At 44.8% G+C, this 18,905-nt stretch overlaps 1 protein-coding gene across 1 annotated transcript in view; it reads left to right on the plus strand.

Moving 5' to 3' along the window:
- The first annotated feature begins 11,022 nt into the window (after positions 1-11,022).
- Positions 11,023-18,905, plus strand: part of LOC139764689 (uncharacterized) — a 44,613-nt gene continuing 36,730 nt past the window's right edge. Inside the window, exon 1 of the mRNA XM_071691573.1 lies at positions 11,023-11,182. The gene's annotated coding sequence lies outside the window, so the exon portion shown is untranslated. The remainder of the gene's footprint in view (positions 11,183-18,905) is intronic.

Raw genomic sequence — 18,905 nt, forward strand, 5'->3', positions numbered from 1 at the left:
GACGGTGTGTGGAACTGATTGACGGTGAGTGGAACTGACTGATGGTGGGTGGAACTGACTGATGGTGGGTGGAACTGACTGACGGTGTGTAGAACTGACTGACGGTGGGTAGAACTGACTGACGGTGTGTGGAACTGACTGATGGTGGGTGGAACTGACTGACGGTGAGTGGAACTGACTGATGGTGGGTGGAACTGACTGACGGTGTGTGGAACTGATTGACGGTGAGTGGAACTGACTGATGGTGGGTGGAACTGACTGATGGTGGGTGGAACTGACTGATGGTGGGTGGAACTGACTGACGGTGTGTGGAACTGATTGACGGTGGGTGGAACTGACTGACGGTGTGTGGAACTGATTGACGGTGAGTGGAACTGACTGATGGTGGGTGGAACTGACTGATGGTGGGTGGAACTGACTGACGGTGTGTAGAACTGACTGACGGTGGGTAGAACTGACTGACGGTGTGTGGAACTGACTGATGGTGGGTGGAACTGACTGACGGTGTGTGGAACTGACTGATGGTGGGTGGAACTGACTGACGGTGTGTGGAACTGACTGAGGGTGTGTGGAACTGATTGACGGTGAGTGGAACTGACTGATGGTGGGTGGAACTGACTGATGGTGGGTGGAACTGACTGACGGTGGGTAGAACTGACTGACGGTGTGTGGAACTGACTGATGGTGGGTGGAACTGACTGACGGTGTGTGGAACTGACTGATGGTGGGTGGAACTGACTGACGGTGTGTGGAACTGACTGAGGGTGTGTGGAACTGATTGACGGTGAGTGGAACTGACTGATGGTGGGTGGAACTGACTGATGGTGGGTGGAACTGACTGATGGTGGGTGGAACTGACTGATGGTGGGTGGAACTGACTGATGGTGGGTGGAACTGTCTGACGGTGTGTGGAACTGACTGATGGTGAGTGGAACTGACTGACGGTGTGTGGAACTGATTGACGGTGAGTGGAACTGACTGATGGTGGGTGGAACTGACAGATGGTGGGTGGAACTGACTGATGGTGGGTGGAACTGACTGACGGTGTGTGGAACTGACTGATGGTGAGTGGAACTGACTGACGGTGTGTGGAACTGACTGACGGTGAGTGGAACTGACTGATGGTGGGTGGAACTGACTGATGGTGGGTGGAACTGACTGATGGTGGGTGGAACTGACTGACGGTGTGTGGAACTGATTGACGGTGAGTGGAACTGACTGATGGTGGGTGGAACTGACTGATGGTGGGTGGAACTGACTGACGGTGGGTGGAACTGACTGACGGTGGGTAGAACTGACTGACGGTGTGTGGAACTGACTGATGGTGGGTGGAACTGACTGATGGTGGGCGGAACTGACTGACGGTGGGTGGAACTGACTGATGGTGGGTGGAACTGACTGATGGTGGGTGGAACTGACTGACGGTGTGTGGAACTGACTGATGGTGGGTGGAACTGACTGACGGTATGTGGAACTGATTGACGGTGTGTGGAACTGACTGACGGTGAGTGGAACTGACTGATGGTGGGTGGAACTGACTGATGGTGGGTGGAACTGACTGATGGTGGGTGGAACTGACTGACGGTGTGTGGAACTGACTGATGGTGGGTGGAACTGACTGACGGTGTGTGGAACTGATTGACGGTGAGTGGAACTGATTGATGGTGAGTGGAACTGACTGATGGTGGGTGGAACTGACTGATGGTGGGTGGAACTGACTGACGGTGTGTGGAACTGACTGATGGTGGGTGGAACTGACTGACGGTGTGTGGAACTGATTGACGGTGGGTGGAACTGAGTGACGGTGGGTGGAACTGACTGACGGTGGGTGGAACTCATGGTGGATGGAACTGACTGATGGTGGGTAGAACTGACTGACGGTGGGTGGAACTGACTGACGGTGGGTGGAACTGACTGACGGTGGGTGGAACTGACTGACGGTGGGTGGAACTGACTGATGGTGGGTGGAACTGACTGACGGTGGGTGGAACTGACTGACGGTGGGCGGAACTGACTGACGGTGGGTGCAACTAACTGACGGTGGGTGCAACTGACTGACGGTGGGTGGAACTGACTGACGGTGGGTGGAACTGACTGACGGTGGGTGGAACTGACTGACGGTGGGCGGAACTGACTGACGGTGGGTGGAACTGACTGATGGTGGGTGGAACTGACTGACGGTGGGTGGAACTGACTGACGGTGGGCGGAACTGAATGATGGTGGGTGGAACTGACTGATGGTGTGTGGAACTGACTGACGGTGGGTGGAACTGACTGACGGTGTGTGGAACTGACTGATGGTGGGTAGAACTGACTGACGGTGGGTGGAACTGACTGACGGTGGGTGGAACTGACTGACGGTGGGTGGAACTGACTGACGGTGGGTGGAACTGACTGACGGTGGGTGGAACTGACTGATGGTGGGTGGAACTGATTGACGGTGGGTGGAACTGACTGACGGTGGGTGGAACTGACTGACGGTGGGTGGAACTCATGGTGGATGGAACTGACTGATGGTGGGTAGAACTGACTGACGGTGGGTGGAACTGACTGCCGGTGGGTGGAACTGACTGACGGTGGGTGGAACTGACTGACGGTGGGTGGAACTGACTGATGGTGGGTGGAACTGACTGACGGTGGGTGGAACTGACTGACGGTGGGCGGAACTGACTGACGGTGGGTGCAACTAACTGACGGTGGGTGGAACTGACTGACGGTGGGTGGAACTGACTGACGGTGGGTGGAACTGACTGACGGTGGGTGGAACTGACTGACGGTGGGTGGAACTGACTGATGGTGGGTGGAACTGACTGACGGTGGGTGGAACTGACTGACGGTGGGCAGAACTGACTGATGGTGGGTGGAACTGACTGATGGTGGGTGGAACTGACTGACGGTGGGTGGAACTGACTGACGGTGTGTGGAACTGACTGATGGTGGGTAGAACTGACTGACGGTGAGTGGAACTGACTGACGGTGGGTGGAACTGACTGACGGTGGGTGGAACTGACTGACGGTGGGTGGAACTGACTGACGGTGTGTGGAACTGACTGATGGTGGGTGGAACTGACTGACGGTGGGCGGAACTGACTGACGGTGGGCGGAACTGACTGATGGTGCGTGGAACTGACTGATGGTGGGTGGAACTGACTGACGGTGGGTGGAACTGACTGACGGTGTGTGGAACTGACTGATGGTGGGTGGAACTGACTGACGGCGGGTGGAACTGACTGACGGCGGGTGGAGCTGACTGACGGTGGGTGGAACTGACTGACGGTGGGTGGAACTGACTGACGGTGGGTGGAACTGACTGACGGTGGGTGGAACTGACTGATGGTGGGTGGAACTGACTGACGGTGGGTAGAACTGACTGACGGTGGGTGGAACTGACTGATGGTGGATGGAACTGACTGACGGTGGGTGGAACTGACTGACGGTGGGCGGAACTGACTGATGGTGGGTGGAACTGACTGATGGTGGGTGGAACTGACTGACGGTGGGTGGAACTGACTGACGGTGTGTGGAACTGACTGATGGTGGGTGGAACTGACTGACGGTGGGTGGAACTGACTGACGGTGGGTGGAACTGACTGACGGTGGGTGGAACTGACCGACGGTGGGTGGAACTGACTGACGGTGGGTGGAACTGACTGATGGTGGGTGGAACTGACTGACGGTGGGTGGAACTGACTGATGGTGGGTGGAACTGACTGACGGTGTGTGGAACTGACTGACGGTGGGTGGAACTGACTGACGGTGTGTGGAACTGACTGACGGTGGGTGGAACTGACTGACGGTGTGTGGAACTGACTGACGGTGGGTGGAACTGACTGACGGTGTGTGGAACTGACTGACGGTGTGTGGAACTGACTGCTGACTGATGGTGGGTGGAACTGACTGACGGTGGGTGGAACTGAGGGTTGGGAGTGGTCACTGATCGCCCGGGCTCCTCCCGCAAGCGATTGCCGCAGCCACCTGCGCCCAGGTGGAATATTTTTCCCTCTCAGTTCCCCGTGGGAAATATAAGCGGGGAAATAAACATTGAGAGAAATATATATATATATATATATATATATATATATATATATATATATATATATATATATATATATATATATATTTTTTTTTTTTTTTTTATACTATTCGCCATTTCCCGCGTAGCGAGGTAGCGTCAAGAACAGAGGACTGGGCCCATGAGGGAATACCCTCACCTAGCCCCCTTCTCTGTTCCCTGTTTTTGGAAAATTAAAAAAACCCGAGAGGGGAGGATTTCCAGCCCCCCGCTCCCTTCCCTTTTAGTCGCCTTCTACGACACGTAGGGAATACGTGGGAAGTATTCTTTCTCCCCTATCCCCAGGGATAATATATATATATATATATATATATATATATATATATATATATATATATATATATATATATATATATATATATATATATATATATATATATTTTGCTTTGTCGCTGTCTCCCGCGTTTGCGAGGTAGCGCAAGGAAACAGACGAAAGAAATGGCCCAACCCACCCCCATACACATGTATATACATACGTCCACACACGCAAATATACATACCTACACAGCTTTCCATGGTTTACCCCAGACGCTTCACATGCCTTGATTCAATCCACTGACAGCACGTCAACCCCGGTATACCACATCGATCCAATTCACTCTATTCCTTGCCCTCCTTTCACCCTCCTGCATGTTCAGGCCCCGATCACACAAAATCTTTTTCACTCCATCTTTCCACCTCCAATTTGGTCTCCCTCTTCTCCTCGTTCCCTCCACCTCCGACACGTATATCCTCTTGGTCAATCTTTCCTCACTCATTCTCTCCATGTGACCAAACCATTTCAAAACACCCTCTTCTGCTCTCTCAACCACGCTCTTTTTATTTCCACACATCTCTCTTACCCTTACGTTACTTACTCGATCAAACCACCTCACACCACACATTGTCCTCAAACATCTCATTTCCAGCACATCCATCCTCCTGCGCACAACTCTATCCATAGTCCACGCCTCGCAACCATACAACATTGTTGGAACCACTATTCCTTCAAACATACCCATTTTTGCTTTCCGAGATAGTGTTCTCGACTTCCACACATTCTTCAAGGCTCCCAGAATTTTCGCCCCCTCCCCCACCCTATGATCCACTTCCGCTTCCATGGTTCCATCCGCTGCCAGATCCACTCCCAGATATCTAAAACACTTCACTTCCTCCAGTTTTTCTCCATTCAAACTCACCTCCCAATTGACTTGACCCTCAACCCTACTGTACCTAATAACCTTGCTCTTATTCACATTTACTCTTAACTTTCTTCTTTCACACACTTTACCAAACTCAGTCACCAGCTTCTGCAGTTTCTCACATGAATCAGCCACCAGCGCTGTATCATCAGCGAACAACAACTGACTCACTTCCCAAGCTCTCTCATCCCCAACAGACTTCATACTTGCCCCTCTTTCCAAAACTCTTGCATTCACCTCCCTAACAACCCCATCCATAAACAAATTAAACAACCATGGAGACATCACACACCCCTGCCGCAAACCTACATTCACTGAGAACCAATCACTTTCCTCTCTTCCTACACGTACACATGCCTTACATCCTCGATAAAAACTTTTCACTGCTTCTAACAACTTGCCTCCCACACCATATATATATATACATATATATATATATATATATATATATATATATATATATATATATATATATATATATATATATATATATATATATATATATATATATCCCTGGGGATAGGGGAGAAAGAATACTTCCCACGTATTCCCTGCGTGTCGTAGAAGGCGACTAAAAGGGGAGGGAGCGGGTGGCTGGAAATCCTCCCCTCTCATTACTTTTTTTAATTTTCCAAAAGAAGGAACAGAGAAGGGGGCCAGGTGAGGATATTCCCTCAGAGGCCCAATCCTCTGTTCTTAACGCTACCCCCCCTAATGCGGGAAATGGCGAATAGTTTGAAAAAAAAAATAAATAAATATATATATATATATATATATATATATATATATATATATATATATATATATATATATATATATATATATATATATATCTTATCTTTCATACTATTCGCCATTTCCCGCGTTAGCAAGGTAGCGTTAAGAACAGAGGACTGGGCCTTTGAGGGAATATCCTCACCTAGCCCCCTTCTCTGTTCCTTCTTTTGGAAGATTAAAAAAAACGAGAGGGGAAAATTTCCAGCCACCCGCTCCCATATATATATATATATATATATATATATATATATATATATATATATATATATATATATATATATATATGGCGTCCTAGCTTCGTCTCTTTGATGTATATCAACTGACTGTTATATTTCTCTCTTGTGTCTCCCCTGATGATGTGATTATTACACGAAAGTGCTCTTGGGAACTTTTCGTGTTTAAGTTTCCCCGTGGACTCAAAGGAATATTTTCTTTTTTTTTTTTTTTTTTTTGCTTTGTTGCTGTCTCCCGCGTTTGCGAGGTAGCGCAAGGAAACAGACGAAAGAAATGGCCCAACCCACCCCCATACACATGTATATACATACGTCCACACACGCAAATATACATACCTACACAGCTTTCCATGGTTTACCCCAGACGCTTCACATGCCCTGATTCAATCCACTGACAGCACGTCAACCCCGGTATACCACATCGATCCAATTCACTCTATTCCTTGCCCTCCTTTCACCCTCCTGCCTGTTCAGGCCCCGATCACACAAAATCTTTCACTCCATCTTTCCACCTCCAATTTGGTCTCCCACTTCTCCTCGTTCCCTCCACCTCCGACACATATATCCTCTTGGTCAATCTTTCCCCACTCATTCTCTCCATGTGCCCAAACCATTTCAAAACACCCTCGTCTGCTCTCTCAACCACGCTCTTTTTATTTCCACACATCTCTCTTACCTTTACGTTACTTACTCGATCAAACCACCTCACACCACACATTGTCCTCAAACATCTCATTTCCAGCACATCCATCCTCCTGCGCACAACTCTATCCATAGCCCACGCCTCGCAACCATACAACATTGTTGGAACCACTATTCCTTCAAACATACCCATTTTTGCTTTCCGAGATAATGTTCTCGACATAAGTATACGTATGTAAGTAGGCGAGATGGCCAGAGAGCGTTATTGGATTACGTGTTAATTGACAGGCGCGCGGAAGAGAGACTTTTGGATGTTAATGTGCTGAGAGGTGCAACTGGAGGGATGTCTGATCATTATCTTGTGGAGGCTAAGGTGAAGGTTTGTGTGGGTTTTCAGAAAAGAAGAGTGAATGTTGGGGTGAAGAGGGTGGTGAGAATGAGTGAGCTTGGGAAGGAGACTTGTGTGAGGAAGTACCAGGAAAGACTGAGTACAGAATGGAAAAAGGTGAGAACAATGGAAGTAAGGGGAGTGGGGGAGGAATGGGATGTATTTAGGAAATCAGTGATGGATTGCGCAAAAGATGCTTGTGGCATGAGAAGAGTGGGAGGTGGGTTGATTAGAAAGGGTAGTGAGTGGTGGGATGAAGAAGTAAGATTATTAGTGAAAGAGAAGAGAGAGGCATTTGGACGATTTTTGCAGGGAAAAAATGCAATTGAGTGGGAGATGTATAAAAGAAAGAGACAGGAGGTCAAGAGAAAGGTGCAAGAGGTGAAAAAGAGGGCAAATGAGAGTTGGGGTGAGAGAGTATCATTAAATTTTAGGGAGAATAAAAAGATGTTCTGGAAGGAGGTAAATAAAGTGCGTAAGACAAGGGAGCAAATGGGAACTTCAGTGAAGGGGGCTAATGGGGAGGTGATAACAAGTAGTGGTGATGTGAGAAGGAGATGGAGTGAGTATTTTGAAGGTTTGTTGAATGTGTTTGATGATAGAGTGGCAGATATAGGGTGTCTTGGTCGAGGTGGTGTGCAAAGTGAGAGGGTTAGGGAAAATGATTTGGTAAACAGAGAAGAGGTAGTAAAAGCTTTGCGGAAGATGAAAGCCGGCAAGGCAGCAGGTTTGGATGGTATTGCAGTGGAATTTATTAAAAAAGGGGGTGACTGTATTATTGACTGGTTGGTAAGGTTATTTAATGTATGTATGACTCATGGTGAGGTGCCTGAGGATTGGCGGAATGCGTGCATAGTGCCATTGTACAAAGGCAAAGGGGATAAGAGTGAGTGCTCAAATTACAGAGGTATAAGTTTGTTGAGTATTCCTGGTAAATTATATGGGAGGGTATTGATTGAGAGGGTGAAGGCATGTACAGAGCATCAGATTGGGGAAGAGCAGTGTGGTTTCAGAAGTGGTAGAGGATGTGTGGATCAGGTGTTTGCTTTGAAGAATGTATGTGAGAAATACTTAGAAAAGCAAATGGATTTGTATGTAGCATTTATGGATCTGGAGAAGGCATATGATAGAGTTGATAGAGATGCTCTGTGGAAGGTATTAAGAATATATGGTGTGGGAGGCAAGTTGTTAGAAGCAGTGAAAAGTTTTTATCGAGGATGTAAGGCATGTGTACGTGTAGGAAGAGAGGAAAGTGATTGGTTCTCAGTGAATGTAGGTTTGCGGCAGGGGTGTGTGATGTCTCCATGGTTGTTTAATTTGTTTATGGATGGGGTTGTTAGGGAGGTGAATGCAAGAGTTTTGGAAAGAGGGGCAAGTATGAAGTCTGTTGGGGATGAGAGAGCTTGGGAAGTGAGTCAGTTGTTGTTCGCTGAAGATACAGCGCTGGTGGCTGATTCATGTGAGAAACTGCAGAAGCTGGTGACTGAGTTTGGTAAAGTGTGTGAAAGAAAAAGTTAAGAGTAAATGTGAATAAGAGCAAGGTTATTAGGTACAGTAGGGCTGAGGGTCAAGTCAATTGGGAGGTGAGTTTGAATGGAGAAAAACTGGAGGAAGTAAAGTGTTTTAGATATCTGGGAGTGGATCTGGCAGCGGATGGAACCATGGAAGCGGAAGTGGATCATAGGGTGGGGGAGGGGGCAAAAATCCTGGGAGCCTTGAAGAATGTGTGGAAGTCGAGAACATTATCTCGGAAAGCAAAAATGGGTATGTTTGAAGGAATAGTGGTTCCAACAATGTTGTATGGTTGCGAGGCGTGGGCTATGGATAGAGTTGTGCGCAGGAGGATGGATGTGCTGGAGATGAGATGTTTGAGGACAATGTGTGGTGTGAGGTGGTTTGATCGAGTAAGAAACGTAAGGGTAAGAGAGATGTGTGGAAATAAAAAGATCGTGGTTGAGAGAGCAGAAGAGTGTGTTTTGAAATGGTTTGGGCACATGTAGAGAAAGAGTGAGGAAAGATTGACCAAGAGGGTATATGTGTCGGAGGTAGAGGGAACGAGGAGAAGTGGGAGACCAAATTGGAGGTGGAAAGATGGAGTGAAAAAGATTTTGTGTGATCGGGGCCTGAACATGCAGGAGGGTGAAAGGAGGGCAAGGAATAGAGTGAATTGGATCGATGTGGTATACCGGGGTTGACGTGCTGTCAGTGGATTGAATCAGGGCATGTGAAACGTCTGGGGTAAACCATGGAAAGCTGTGTAGGTATGTATATTTGCGTGTGTGGACGTATGTATATACATGTGTATGGGGGTGGGTTGGGCCATTTCTTTTGTCTGTTTCCTTGCGCTACCTCGCTAACGCGGGAGACAGCGACAAAGCACAAAAAAAAAATATAAATATATATATATATATATATATATATATATATATATATATATATATATATATATATATATATAGTCTAAGAAAGTTTCTCTTGGGGATAAACTTACCTTTTCAAAATGAGTCATATTATTACGACCTTAATTGCCATCAGGCAAGCTTGTAGTGAACACGTCACAATTATCTATTACCCAAACCATGAAAAAGAAACTAATGGATAGATAGGAGCCCTCCATCTTTTTTTTTTTTATCATATTGACGTGCTCAGAAATGCAAGCGCGGGTTGGTTAGTTGAATGCCACACGCCATGAATGCAAATGCTTTTGTTGGGGAATGGCAGAGTTACACTCCCTTATTACAACCCTGTATGACCAGTGCCACACACCTCTGACTGTCGTGAAGACAGAGGCGTTTTCATCTGAAGCGGAGAGAAAGAGAAGAGAAAAGAAGAAGAAAAAATGGCGGGACATGCTGACTTGCTGTTGTTGCACCACACTAGAAGAGAAAGAGAGGCTCTTTCCTGGATTAATTTTTTTTTGTGTGTGAACGTCATGGATTCAGACGCCTTAACGGGTTCTACTTACTCCCCTAATCACTAGATATTTTGAAAAAAAAATAATATTAGGTATATGCATATATATATTTTTTTGAAAAAGAAGGTAGTTCATACCAAGCAAAAATATTGCTCAAAGGAATAGGTTTACCAAGGGACCACATGTCACCTCCTGCATAACACCACTCGCCTAAAGTGGACCTAAGATGTGTTCTTTTCGTTATCAGAGTACCAATCTGTAATCTTTCTGATCTAAACGAAAGGTAAAGTTATAAACAACGGCCCATATAGACTCTACATTAACTCCAAAAGTTGAAATCTCGTTAAATACGTTTTACCGTAAAGGAAGCCGGAAATGACTAATGCCTTTGGTTTCTTATGTACATTTTAGACATCTTTTTATATATGAATTGCAAAAACCTGCTTACAAATCTTTTAAAGACATTGTGAAATATTTAGATATCAAATCTTATGATGAAATTCCATTACTAATGTGACATTTAAAAGAGGGGTACCCGACGAAAATTGCGCGCGTAGCAGCCTTTGGAAACTGAGTTCAAGGTTCCCTTCTGAATAGTTGCCAGTTCTCAAATGAAGCGTTGTCTCTTTGAAGGATAATAAGACTTATAACTGTGCAATATCATGTATACCAAACAAATATACATCTATTTAATACATGAGGGAAGTGTTCTAATTGGTAGGAATTTCGAAGACTTCGTAGAATAATTGCCTCGTTTTTAAATATCCTGCGTTCATGTGAGCTCTTTCCCGCGCAGACTCAGTGCGCACCGTCTTGACGTCACGCTGTGCTCGAGCTTAGTATAACAACAAAACGTAGTGTGAAGAGATACGTCCGCTTTGTATTCTGAACTAAACTTCGGCTGTTTTGCTGTGATAGCGGGTCCTTTTGTTGACACAGAAGAGCTCATCGAGGTTTTTAAGGAACGTAAAAGCTGTAAGTATAAGTGGGGCCTCGTATGTCTATATTTTTACGAAGATAAAGTAAACCAATGTTTCTCGGTACTCGCAGGGCTGACGGGTTAAAGAACCGCTGGCTTGGTCGCAGGTCATACCATTATACAGGAGCATTTGAATGATCAATAACGAAAAATCGGTAAATTTGACTGACTGCTGATTGATGTTAAAGGTCTTATAAAGTTTTTTATTAAGTTAAATCGTCAAGTTGGTGAAGTTGATCGAGCGTGGAAGGGTTGGTACTGACCGGATTAGTGGGGGGGGGGGGGAATCTGGTGTGGTCAGTCGAGAAGGCTTGCGTCACGGTACCGAAAGCCTCCTCTCCCTTCCACTCTGGATATTCCACCCAGCTCGACCCCCACGCTGGGTCAGTCTGGGGTCACAGTTGTCATACGTAAAGAATATGTTTTATTCATGTAAGCAAAACCTTGCTGGGCTAATCAGTTTGGAGACCTCGAATTGTCTTAAATAAATTTCCTCAAGTTATGACTGACAATATATATGTATATATATATATATATATATATATATATATATATATATATATATATAATATATATATATATATATATATATATATATATATATATATATATATATAGATATATATTTATGGCTACAACAAAGACAACAACAAAAAGGCCATGCGATTATCATGTAGATAAGACGTAGATGTGAGCTCTTACTCACCTCCCCCCCCCCCTCTCTTCCTACTCAGAATCACTCACCTTCGTGCTTACTCGGAATCACTCACCTCCCTGCCTACTCGGAATCACTCACCCTCCCTTCTTACTCACTTGGAATCACTCATCCTCCCTTCTTACTCACTTGGAATCACTCATCCTCTCTTCTTACTCACTTGGAATCACTCATCCTCCCTTCCTACTCACTTGGAATCACTCACCCTCCCTTCCTACTCACTTGGAATCACTCATCCTCCCTTCTTACTCACTTGGAATCACTCATCCTCCCTTCCTACTCACTTGGAATCACTCATCCTCCCTTCTTACTCACTTGGAATCCTCATCCCCCCTTCCTACTCGCTTGGAAGCACTCATCCTCCCTTCTTACTCACTTGGAATCACTCATCATCCCCTCCTACTCACTTGGAATCATTCATCCTTCCTTTCTACTCACTTGGAATCACTCATCCTCCCTTCTTACTCACTTGGAATCACTCATCCCCCCTTCCTACTCACTTGGGATCATTCATTCCCCCTTCCTACTCACTTGGAATCATTCATCTCCCTTCCTACTCACTTGGAATCACTCATCCTCCCCTCCTACTCACTTAGAATCATTCATCCTTCCTTTCTACTCACTTGGAATCACTCATCCTCCCTTCCTGCTCTGGCACAAGCATCACCCTTCTGGTAACAAGCCCTCACTCCATTCTAAGTAGCTTATATATATATATATATATATATATATATATATATATATATATATATATATATATATATATATATATCCTCCTGCGCACAACTCTATCCATAGCCCACGCCTCGCAACCATACAACATTGTTGGAACCACTATTCCTTCAAACATACCCATTTTTGCTTTCCGAGATAATGTTCTCGACTTCCACACATTTTTCAAGGCTCCCAAAATTTTCGCCCCCTCCCCCACCCTATGATCCACTTCCGCTTCCATGGTTCCATCCGCTGACAGATCCACTCCCAGATATCTAAAACACTTCACTTCCTCCAGTTTTTCTCCATTCAAACTCACCTCCCAATTGACTTGACCCTCAACCCTACTGTACCTAATAACCTTGCTCTTATTCACATTTACTCTTAACTTTCTTCTTCCACACACTTTACCAAACTCAGTCACCAGCTTCTGCAGTTTCTCACATGAATCAGCCACCAGCGCTGTATCATCAGCGAACAACAACTGACTCACTTCCCAAGCTCTCTCATCCCCAACAGACTTCACACTTGCCCCTCTTTCCAGGACTCTTGCATTTACCTCCCTAACAACCCCATCCATAAACAAATTAAACAACCATGGAGACATCACACACCCCTGCCGCAAACCTACATTCACTGAGAACCAATCACTTTCCTCTCTTCCTACACGTACACATGCCTTACATCCTCGATAAAAACTTTTCACTGCTTCTAACAACTTGCCTCCCACACCATATATTCTTAATACCTTCCACAGAGCATCTCTATCAACTCTATCATATGCCTTCTCCAGATCCATAAATGCTACATACAAATCCATTTGCTTTTCTAAGTATTTCTCACATACATTCTTCAAAGCAAACACCTGATCCACACATCCTCTACCACTTCTGAAACCGCACTGCTCTTCCCCAATCTGATGCTCTGTACATGCCTTCACCCTCTCAATCAATACCCTCCCATATAATTTACCAGGAATACTCAACAAACTTATACCTCTGTAATTTGAGCACTCACTCTTATCCCCTTTGCCTTTGTACAATGGCACTATGCACGCATTCCGCCAATCCTCAGGCACCTCACCATGAGTCATACATACATTAAATAACCTCACCAACCAGTCAACAATACAGTCACCCCCTTTTTTAATAAATTCCACTGCAATACCATCCAAACCTGCTGGATAGAGTTGTGCGCAGGAGGATGGATGTGCTGGAAATGAGATGTTTGAGGACAATGTGTGGTGTGAGGTGGTTTGATCGAGTAAGTAACGTAAGGGTAAGAGAGATGTGGAAATAAAAAGAGCGTGGTTGAGAGAGCAGAAGAGGGTGTTTTGAAATGGTTTGGGCACATGGAGAGAATGAGTGAGGAAAGATTGACCAAGAGGATATATGTGTCGGAGGTGGAGGGAACGAGGAGAAGAGGGAGACCAAATTGGAGGTGGAAAGATGGAGTGAAAAAGATTTTGTGTGATCGGGGCCTGAACATGCAGGAGGGTGAAAGGAGGGCAAGGAATAGAGTGAATTGGAGCGATGTGGTATACAGGGGTTGACGTGCTGTCAGTGGATTGAATCAAGGCATGTGAAGCGTCTGGGGTAAACCATGGAAAGCTGTGTAGGTATGTATATTTTGCGTGTGTGGACGTGTGTATGTACATGTGTATGGGGGGGGGGGGTTGGGCCATTTCTTTCGTCTGTTTCCTTGCGCTACCTCGCAAACGCGGGAGACAGCGACAAAGTATAAAAAAAAAAAATATATATATATATATATATATATATATTTATATATATATATATATATATATATATATATATATATATATATATATATATATATATAATTATATGTGCTCCTAACACAGTTCACAGTGGATCTGGTTACATTATCCAGTGGATGCATGTAATTGTATGTTCGTAACACGGTTCACAGTGGCTACGGGTTTATTATCCAGTGGATATATGTAATTCCAACTGCAATCTGCTTGATAACTGACACGAAGCGCTGTACATCAACCACTGGAAAGTAAGTAGTTGTGCTTGGCCAAGCGGTGGGTGCAACTTCTACCCCCATCCCACTGGCTACGGCAGTGGATGGCTTGCAACACGGGAAAGACGTGAGGGAGGGAAAAGAAAGCCAGGTGTGACACACCCTCACCACACTTACAACAGCGACACAAGACTCCCCAAACACCATGCAGCCTCACCCCTCAGCCACGGTACCTTACAGTGGCATGTGTTCACCCATGCCAACCTCATGACCCCTAGTCGGTTCAGCACGCCCTCATGGGGGTGTCAGTGATAGACGCGTGGGTTCGAACCCACCGCCGGATCCGACTGAGTACAAAACAGTAGCAGGTCACGTCAGGTCACGTGAAATCGGGGTCAACGTCAACACGTCACGGAAAAGCTGCCGACGTTTCGTAACTTCCCCCCAGGTCCATAAATAACAGCAGTGGTTTTCAAAATGGCTCACAGGTGGCGCCCTGCAAGCACACCCAACATGCACGATTACACCCAGCCACACCCAGCCACACCCAACATGCTCGCCACACCCAGAGAACCGTCTTATAACGTCTTGCATCGTATCCCTCACCATGCATAAGCAGTAGTGTTTGTTACGTGTACAGCAAATAAAATCCTTCCCTCCCGTTTATAATTTTCCAAAAGAAGGAACGAAGAGGTGGGCCAAGTGAGGATATACCCTCTAAGGCTCACTCCTCTTGTTCTTAACGCTACCTCGCTAACGCGGGATAAGGCGAATATGTATGAAAAAAAAGAAAATATATATATATATATATATATATATATATATTTTTTTTTTTTATTATTATATATATTGGAAAGAATTAAAATTTTACGCATGATCGTGTATATTCCTGTGAGCCCACGGGGAAAATGAAACACGATAAGTTCCCAAGTGCACTTTCGTGTAATGATAACCTCATCGGGGGATACACAAGAGAGAAATATAAGTCAGTTGATATACAACGAAGAAACGTAGCTAGGACGAGCGTATCATAAACTTATTATGTGGACAAGGAGGTGAATTGTTTACAAATTTTACAAGTTTGGATGGAAGGTACTAAATTACTAAGTAAGGGGAGAAATATTTGTAAATTTCTATTTGTTGGCCAAACACAAAGAACCTCAAATATTTCTCCCCTTATTTAACAATTTAGTACCTTCCATCAAATTTACTGTAGAAAATGAAAATAATGGTACGTTACCATTTTTAGTTTGCATGATCCATAGGCAAGGATACAAGTTTAAGTATAGCATATACAGAAAACCTACCAATATATGCTCACATATCCATTATTACTCATCTCAACATGACAGTTAAATTATCTTCATTTCAATCTATGTTCCTAAGGGCATTACGTATTTGCAGTCCAGAGTATATTGATGATGAGTTTGAGAAGATATATTCTATTGGATCAAAGTTAAAGTACCCTAGATCTTTCATTGAGAAATCCCTCAAGTTAGCAAAGAAATCATTTTATAGAGTTGAGCCCAAACCTCCCAGTGACACCAAGAATCTTTTAGTTCTCCCTTTTAACAATAATTTTACTTCCCATGTTCCTTAGATCCTTTAATGTAAATGTTGCATTCAACAACAATAATACTATAAAGAAAGTCAAGAATTCACCAGAAAATTCTCCTTGGTGCATCTATCAAGTGCCTTGTAGAAATTAATGATAAGTTAAATTGATAAGTTTTATGTTGGGCAGACTGGTAAGGATCTTTCTGTTCGACGTAAGCCACTTAAATATAGTACAAGAACGGGACAAGAATCAAATGCCTTGTTTAATCACGTTAAAAACTATGATAATTGTATTGACTGGAGTAATGCCATCTCGGTTATTAACTCTATTACCACGAGAAATATCATTGAATCTTCTATTATATATATATATATATATATATATATATATATATATATATATATATATATGGGAGGGTATTGATTGAGAGGGTGAAGGCATGTACAGAGCATCAGATTGGGGAAGAGCAGTGCGGTTTCAGAAGTGGTAGAGGATGTGTGGATCAGGTGTTTGCTTTGAAGAATGTATGTGAGAAATACTTAGAAAAGCAAATGGATTTGTATGTAGCATTTATGGATCTGGAGAAGGCATATGATAGAGTTGATAGAGATGCTCTGTGGAAGGTATTAAGAATATATGGTGTGGGAGGCAAGTTGTTAGAAGCAGTGAAAAGTTTTTATCGAGGATGTAAGGCATGTGTACGTGTAGGAAGAGAGGAAAGTGATTGGTTCTCAGTGAATGTAGGTTTGCGACAGGGGTGTGTGATGTCTCCATGGTTGTTTAATTTGTTTATGGATGGGGTTGTTAGGGAGGTAAATGCAAGAGTCCTGGAAAGAGGGGCAAGTATGAAGTCTGTTGGGGATGAGAGAGCTTGGGAAGTGAGTCAGTTGTTGTTCGCTGATGATACAGCGCTGGTGGCTGATTCTTGTGAGAAACTGCAGAAGCTGGTGACTGAGTTTGGTAAAGTGTGTGGAAGAAGAAAGTTAAGAGTAAATGTGAATAAGAGCAAGGTTATTAGGTACAGTAGGGGTGAGGTTCAAGTCAATTGGGAGGTGAGTTTGAATGGAGAAAAACTGGAGGAAGTGAAGTGTTTTAGATATCTGGGAGTGGATCTGTCAGCGGATGGAACCATGGAAGCGGAAGTGGATCATAGGGTGGGGGAGGGGGCGAAAATTTTGGGAGCCTTGAAAAATGTGTGGAAGTCGAGAACATTATCTCGGAAAGCAAAAATGGGTATGTTTGAAGGAATAGTGGTTCCAACAATGTTGTATGGTTGCGAGGCGTGGGCTATGGATAGAGATGTGCGCAGGAGGATGGATGTGCTGGAAATGAGATGTTTGAGGAAAATGTGTGGTGTGAGGTGGTTTGATCGAGTAAGTAACGTAAGGGTAAGAGAGATGTGTGGAAATAAAAAGAGCGTGGTTGAGAGAGCAGAAGAGGGTGTTTTGAAATGGTTTGGGCACATGGAGAGAATGAGTGAGGAAAGATTGACCAAGAGGATATATGTGTCGGAGGTGGAGGGAACGAGGAGAAGAGGGAGACCAAATTGGAGGTGGAAAGATGGAGTGAAAAAGATTTTGTGTGATCGGGGCCTGAACATGCAGGAGGGTGAAAGGAGGGCAAGGAATAGAGTGAATTGGAGCGATGTGGTATACAGGGGTTGACGTGCTGTCAGTGGAGTGAATCAAGGCATGTGAAGCGTCTGGGGTAAACCATGGAAAGCTGTGTAGGTATGTATATTTGCGTGTGTGGACGTGTGTATGTACATGTGTATGGGGGGGGGGGGGTTGGGCCATTTCTTTCGTCTGTTTCCTTGCGCTACCTCGCAAACGCGGGAGACAGCGACAAAGTATAAAAAAAAAAAAAAAAAAATATATATATATATATATATATATATATATATATATATATATATATATATATATATATGTGTGTGTGTGTGTGTGTGTGTGTGTGTGTGTGTGTGTGTGTGTGTGTGTGTGTCGTAAGTCCTTTTTCATTCAGGTGCTCAAGACTCGCACCTGTACAGTACCGTCGGAACTAACTTCACCATCACTGCCCAAGCGGAGACCTCTCCTAAATACACCATGGGCCTTAATCAGTCCCCTCTCCCTTCTTATGACTCGCTTCACCTCCCATGCATTACCAAGGCCCTCCCACAGTACCTAAAGCTCCCAGCTTTATCTCGGTCTTCCTCTCAAACACACTCTTCTCCCCAACTCCCACGCTACACCTAGTTACCTGGCGTTTGTTCATATGAACTATCACTCTTCCAATCTCAAGACACCTGCTTCTAGAATTTCTCCCTCAAGTCTGCCGCCAGGGTCGTGTCATCCGTCCAGCGGCGACCAACATCCTGAGCTTTCCCCTCGCCTCACCTCCATCGCACTCCCCTTACCACCCCGTCCGTGAACGTATGATATGATGTAGCGTGACTCGCTCTTCCGACTCGCTTGCAATCACTCACCCTCCCTTCGTACTCGCTTGCAATCACTCGCCCTCCCTTCCTACTCACCCACTGGCAGCACTCCGAGAACAACTCCTTACTGCATTTTAAGTGGCTTTCCTCCAACACCATGTGTTCCTAACACCGTTCACAAGACATCTTAATCAATGCATCTTTACCAGGTCCTTATATACTATATGCAGATCCCTCTCTCTAAATATTTCTGATGCATTTTTGTTTTAGAACAAACACTCTGTCCATCATTTGCTGCCGCTGATGAAGCCACATTGTTCCTCCCCA

This window comes from Panulirus ornatus, chromosome 50, assembly GCF_036320965.1.
Source record: "Panulirus ornatus isolate Po-2019 chromosome 50, ASM3632096v1, whole genome shotgun sequence".
In the NCBI taxonomy this organism is placed as follows: Eukaryota; Metazoa; Arthropoda; class Malacostraca; order Decapoda; family Palinuridae; genus Panulirus; species Panulirus ornatus.